Here is a 7,153-nt window from a genome sequence, read left to right on the forward strand (position 1 = left end):
TCTATTTATGATCGTTATACCTGTTTTATCTATCTGTACGTGACCTGCCCCTAGATAGGACATGTCAAATAGTCCTATTTATCTCCGCTTAATGCATTCGTTGTAAACATACGCTTAAACATATTATTCATCAATGGGAGATCACATATAGCGTCAGCTTATCAATCTTATTTGAGCATTTTTTCTCGCAAAATGTTTATTTGATATTGCATCCGTACACCTTGGTACGTTCAGTTTGCCAGGGGCTTCTGATGGTGCCCCATAATATGGCAAGTCAAGTCCGAACACTTTCAACAGTGCGACACCCCAAACTTATAGCACTATATGCATTAGCTCCGAATCATGTCTTGGGTCTACAGTTGGGATAGCCCTGCTCCCTTGTTTTGGTACCTTATGTTCCGTTATATCGGCTAAGGTAGCGCAGGGAGAACTACTGCGATTGTGTCCCGGTTATTCCGGACGAGCACCTCAGTAGAGAAAGCCGAAAACTGACCGGCATGATGTGGCGAGAGCTGGTCGCTGTTCGAGAGGTCTTAAAATCCTTAAAGATTTTTCCGCTTTAGGCGATAAATCAGCTTCGTCCGATCTAGGCGTATATAGCGCCCCAATTCGGCCTTCCGGATTCTAGGGGCTTCACTAAAATTTAAAATTGTAGACTTCTATGGCTAAGTGAAAGTTATAAAGCCGCATAGTCCGATTGCCTTGTTCGCTGCGTCGGACACCTCCTTAAGGGACCAAACATTTGGATAAAGAGTGTCCGGGTTTCCACGAACACCCCAGTACTAGTTACGTGGGGGCGGAAGCCAACGACTGGCCTACTTTCAGAATTTTATAAACAGCCGCACAGAAGGTAATATTTTAAATAACAAAAGCGCTACATAGCGCAAGTAACTTCGTCCTTAAATTACAAACATGACAGAAGTGAATTCATTCTAAAATTGTGTCCTTGGTACATTCATCGGCCACGAGACGAGCGCCCTTCATAACGCCATCGCAATACTTCTCCGGATAGCGATGCGCCTTGCCCTCCGGCGGCCCGTCCTTCACCAGCTTTTCCGCATCCAGCTTGCCCCAATGCACCTTCGCGCGGGCAAAGGCCCGACGGGCACCCTCAATGCAAACGGATCGCTTGATGACTTCGAGCCGCGGACAGGCATTCACTATCCGCTTGATCAGGCCGAAGTAGCTAGCCGCAGGGGCTCACCAGGACACATCCGGACTATGAAATCTTTCATAGCTGTTTCGGCCACCCTGTGGAGTTTGACCAACTGCTTCAGTTGGTCACTCGGAGGCATTGGATGTTCGGCCCTAGCATACTGGGACCAGAACAGATTCTCCGTTGAGCTCCCCTCCTGGGCACGGTAGAACTCCGCGGCATATGATACGCTGCGTGGCAGATCTGCGAATGCCCCTGGAGAGCTTCGAACTCGGGTAAGTAAAAGAAACGCCTCCTCCACATGTTTGCTTTGCATAAAGAATTTCTTACCCGCCGCTATCTTTTTGGCCTCCTGGACTTCCTGTTGTGCCTTGTCGGCTTCGGCCTTGGCGTCTTTTATACTAGCAAGGGCCTTCGCAAGCTGGGCCTCTTTCGCCTTAAGATCATGCTCCACGGACTCGAACTTTTTTCCGAGCTCCTAGAGCTCTTATTGTACCTCGCCCACTCTGGCATCTTGCTTCTCGCGCTCTGTGCGTTCCAAGGCCGCCTTGTCTTCGGCCTCGGACAACGCTTTCTTCAGCGAGGCCACTTCGATGGTGGCCCCTGTTACAAAATCTCGACTCTTCGTCGTTAGAATAACTAATTTTATATACCCTTCATTATGTGAGAGCAGGGAATTACTCACCTTTGCTCTCTTCGAGCTGCCTCTTCGTGAGGTCGAGCTCTCCCTGCGCCTACTCCAGATCCCGTTTTAGTCCGGCGATCTCGGCTGTGCGGACAGCAGTGGGAAGCAGCACAGCCTGCTTATTCACATTAACACTTATTATTAGACTCGTGCGGATTATAATTGACCCTCCATTTGGTTTTTCTTTCCGAACACCAAACAGAGTATCAGGGGCTACTACCTATCGGGTGGTAATTTCACATATTTTTTACTTACCTCAAAGCCTGTTAGGAGGCTGGTCCAAGCTTCGGTTAGCCTGCTCTTGGCAGACGAAACCTTCTGAATCACCACACTCATAAGAGTACGGTGCTCTTCATCCATGGAAGCGCCGCGAAGTGCTTCCAACAGACAATTCGGCGCCTCAGGCGCAATGGAAGTCCTCGACACAGACGGCTCGCCCTCCCTAACGAGGGGCTGCCCACCTGAGTCCGGAACCACTAAAGGCTCTGGAACAGTGTTCGGCTGAGAGCCCGGCCTACTGTGGCTCTCACCGACACGATCCGCGGGGATCTTGAACCCCGCGTGTCCGACATCTGAAATTCCGCCTTGGGGTGTCTCCAGAATCACCTCCCCTCGCTATGGGAGCCTTCGGGACAACACCTCCGTGTCATCCGCGGGTTGAGGAGTGGTGGCCGTAGGGAGCGAGTTCATCTCCGAATCGCTCAGGGATCCATCCGAAGAAGATACCTCGGGATGAACCCTGGCCGGACTGCATATACGTTCGGCATTATAAAAAGACTGTGAAGTAAAGTCATTACAGGGTGCGGATACTTACGATCGCGCTAGGAGCTTCCCCCTGGGCAGCCACCCCTTCTCGCTATGGGCGGCCATGGCGGAGTAGTTCGGAAGGGACACCTTTCCCTTCTTGGACGACCCAGCCTCCCCCTCCGGGGCGGCTTTCCTCTTTTTCTCCTCCCCAGTGCGGGGAGGTAGACTTTCTTCTTGCTTCCCCCCAGCTCTGCGGGAGGAATCTGTCTCGTCGTCATCAGACGACGTGAGTATGACGGCCTTGCGCCGAGGGCCTTTTCCGCCCCCCTGGTCCGCCTTCTCGGGCCCCTCACCCTCTCCGGGTGGAGCGGTCCCTTCTTCTTCTTCCTCCCCTTCGGGGGAGGAGTGTGCCTCGTCGTCTTCGGACGAGGCTTCTGGCGCAACCTTACGTCGGAGACCCTTTCGGATCCCCGGGGCCTTCTTATCGGCCTTCTTCTCCAGCCCTTGTAGGGCGCCGGGACCAGCATCTCCGTCAGGAGAGCATTAGTTGGGCTTTCTGGCAGCGGAGCTGGACAGTCAATCTGCTCCGCTGTCTCCACATAATCCTGAACAAATATGCACAATTACTTAAGGCTCCCCCATGAATATATTGGGAAGAACCGAATTTGGTGGTAGCCTGAGAACTCACCTGACTAGGAGGCCGTGCGGCGTGGAGCCCACGGTCCTCGTATGTGGGAGGAGGTACTTCGGAGGCCTTGAACAACGCCTTTCACGCGTTTTTGTGCTTTATGCCATAGAGACTCTGAAGCGTCTGGTGTTCGGCCGGGACGAACTCCCACAGATTGAATGCCCGCCTTTGGCACGGCAGAATCCGGCGAATGAGCATGACCTGGATCACATTGACAAGCTTGATGTTCTTGTCCTTCATGCTCTTGATGCAGTTTTGGAGTCCGGTCAGGTCTGTAGATTCGCCACAGGAGAGGCCCCTCTTTTCCGAGGAGGTGAGCCGCATGGGGGTTCTGGATCGGAACTCGGGGGCCACCGCCCAGTTGGCGTCGCACAGCTCGGTGATGTAGAACCACCCCGACTGCCACCCCTTCACGGTTTCCGCAAAGGAGCCGTCAAGCCAGGTGATGTTAGGCATCTTGCCCACCATGGCTCCTCCACACCCCGCTTGCTGGCCGCTCACAATCTTCAGCTTCACGCAGAAGATTTACAGCCACAAGCCAAAATGAGGCTTGATGCGGAGGAAGGCCTCGCATACGACGATGAACACCGAGATGTTGAGGATGAAGTTCGGGGCTAGATCATGGAAATCTAGCCCGTAGTAGAACATGAGCCCGCGGACGAAGGGGTGAAGTGGAAACCCCAGTCCACGGACGATGTGGGCGAGAAACACGACCCTCTCATGGGGTCCTGGGATTGGAATGACCTGCCCGTCGTCTGATAGCCGGTGCGCTATGTCTGCGGCCAAGTATCCGGCCGCCCGAAGATTCGCGATATTCTTCTCCTTCACGATGGAAGCCACCCACTTGCCTCCTGCTCCAGACATGTTTAGCTGTGCAGAGAAAACTTGGACTAGGGCGCTGGAGCTCGAGGGGGCAAGAGTGGGCAAAGGAGGAAGAAGGCGTGGGCAAAAATGGGGAACTCTTATCCCTTTATAGAGGCGACGGAAGCGGTGCACCTCCCCACTTACCCATTGGGAATCGCTCACCTCCCAAGCGCCACGATTGATGGCATGGTGGGATTACCCATACCCGTATTGATGAGAATCCCGTGGTAAGGGGACACGATCTCTGCTTTGACAAGACGTGTCAAGGAAACTGCCTCGCAATATGCGCTGTGGTTGGTTGTAGGAAAACGGTTCGAATAATGACCCGACCTTGATGACATGTCACGCTGTCTAGAAAGTTGCTAGAAGATTGCATTTGTGAAATATCATTCTCTCTACGGTGATATGTGAGAATCATTTTGCGGATCCGGACACGGTTGAGGTGTTCGATAATTACTTTGGAGTATTCGGAGAAGGAACCCGCCTTGCAATGCCGAAGACAAGACTGCGCGCCGGACTCATCGTCATTGAAGCCTGGTTCAGGGGCTACTGAGGGAGTCCTAGATTAGGGAGTATTCGGACTGCCGGACTATATACATCGTCTGGACTATTGAAGCGTGAAGATACAAGACTCAAGACTCCGTCCCGTGTCCGGATGGGACCCTCCTTTGCGTGGAAGGCAAGCTTGGCGATCCGGATATTGTGTTTCCTTCCTTGTAACCGACTCCATGTAAACCCTAGCCCTCTCCGGTGTCTATATAAACCGGAGAGGTTGGTCCTTAGAAGGACGATCACAATTACAATCATACCATCATAGGCTAGCTCTTAGGGTTTAGCCTCTATGATCTCATGGTAGATCTACTCTTGTACTACCCATATCTTCAATATTAATCAAGCAGGAAGTAGGGTTTTACCTCCATCGAGAGGGCCCGAACCTGGGTAAACATTGTGTCCCTTGCTTCCTGTTACCATCAGCCTAGACGCACAGATCGGGACCCCCTACCCGAGATCCGCCGGTTTTGACACTGACAGTCGCCGCTGGCGGGAGCCTCATCTTCTTGGCGCTGGGGTCAGCCGACTCCATTTTCCTCGAGGGCGTCGCGTCGCGCTCATGGATTTGAGCAGAGTAATGAATGACGAGCCTAGTTGTAGTGCGAGTGAAGAAGAAGGGGAGCTGGGGTTTTTCTATAGTAGTGAGGAAGAAGGGGAGCTGGGTTTTCTGTAGGAGTGAGGTGAGGAATTTGGGGGTACGAGTGGAGCGAGCTGACGTGAGGTGGGTGGGAGCGAGGAGGAAGAAGAGCACCCAGGTTTTTTTGGGGGGCGGTGTGCTGGGTGTGGGTAGCGCCTCTCATTCAGTAAATATATGGGCTTTTGAATTGATTTTACTATTTACTAGTGTGGATGGGCTGTTTTGTCTTGGGCCCAGAGAAACAATTACTGCTAGTATAGTGGAGACACTCTATAGCTACCCAGAAAAACAATTACTACTAGTACAGTGGACACGCTCTACTGCTTCTGGCTCCTCCTAGGTCATTGAAATGTCTCCCTCTACTGAATGCCGTTATACTTTTGTTCACCAACATGCGGGCCATGCAGCGCGCGGGCCCAAATGCCATCCACCAAATTAGAAGGCAGTATGCAGGCGGAGAGTCACCCCGGTCGTAGCGCGGCAGTAAGGAGCCGTCGTATCACAAAACCCCACCTCCCCGCAGTCTAAGTTTGACGGACGAAGCAACCATAATTTCACTCTTCGCTGAATCCCCTTCTCCCTCACCGTCTTCAAGAAAGGCAACACTCGCATCTGCCACTTTTCTTCTCTCCCAACGAAGGGAAGGTAAGTGGATCCGTGATGTTGGTATATTTTTGTTCAGAGAAAAAAAAGAACTTTTGCAAAGCAGTAACCAATCCTCACTCTTTTTTTCATTGTCATTGTGATTGTGTTTTCCTTTCAGTGGTCTCCTAGTATTCGTCAGTTTCATGATGGACCAAGGAGAACCAGGCAAAGATCTGCCGATATTGGAGCAGACACGGGAGGCTGATCCCCACGAGACACAGAGCTCCAAGAAGATGGAGGTAGCCACTGAGCCGACCCCAGATACGCTCACGGCCACTACTGAGATGGCCAACGCCCCATTTGAGGTTACAGCCCCCGTGGCACTGCAGGAGCAGTTTTCCCCCTTCGAGGATGTGTCCCCCCCGCTGAGCTGCCCAAGGTGATTTTCTTCTTTGCCGATCTCGATTGTGGCTTTTCATCTAAGTATGTGGGGATTAATAATGCAAAATTTTATTAGCTTCGATGCCATGCTATACATAGTGGTTTAAATAACTTGTGTTTCTTATACTGAAAAGTAATTCAGAATTTGTTTCTGTTTCAATTAGAGCTCTGATGCAGACAAGGATTGTGTGGTTGTACATGTCACTCGCTATGAGGCGGATGACCTGAATATACGCACTGGGAAAACTGAGTTCTTAGGCTATTGGATCTTAGAAGCCATTTGCAGTTATACAAATGAAGAGTTGTATTCCAGCCTCACTGTTGTCAGACGTGTTGTCCAGGGTGTACTGAAGCACAAGAAGTTCAAAGCTACTCCTTCGTTTGTGAGGCATACTGTTTTTGTCAAGCTTACGCAGGAAGATGACGTGGCATGCCTCCACAAACAAGTTTATCAGTGGCAAGGCCACAAGGTTGTCTTCATGAAGGTTCACAGGATTGAGCTACTGCGGGACGTCCTCGATGATGTTCATGGAAAGGTCCGTCTTGTGTCCAGCCCAAATTAGATCGAGGCATGAAATAGTTGCCCCAGCTAGTGTTTAATAGTAGTTTGGATTGTGTCTAATTATCCAAACTACTACTACTGCTACTACTACTGCTACTGCTACTGCTACTGCTGCTGCTGCTGCTGCTGCTGCCGCTGCCGCCGCTGCCGCCGCTGCCGCTGCCGCCGCTGCCGCTCCTGCCGCTGCCGCTGCCGCTCCTGCCGCTGCCGCTGCCGCTCCTGCCGCTGCCGCTGCC

The sequence above is a fragment of the Triticum dicoccoides genome, chromosome 6B (genome assembly GCF_002162155.2).
Source record: "Triticum dicoccoides isolate Atlit2015 ecotype Zavitan chromosome 6B, WEW_v2.0, whole genome shotgun sequence".
NCBI lineage: Eukaryota > Viridiplantae > Streptophyta > Magnoliopsida > Poales > Poaceae > Triticum > Triticum dicoccoides.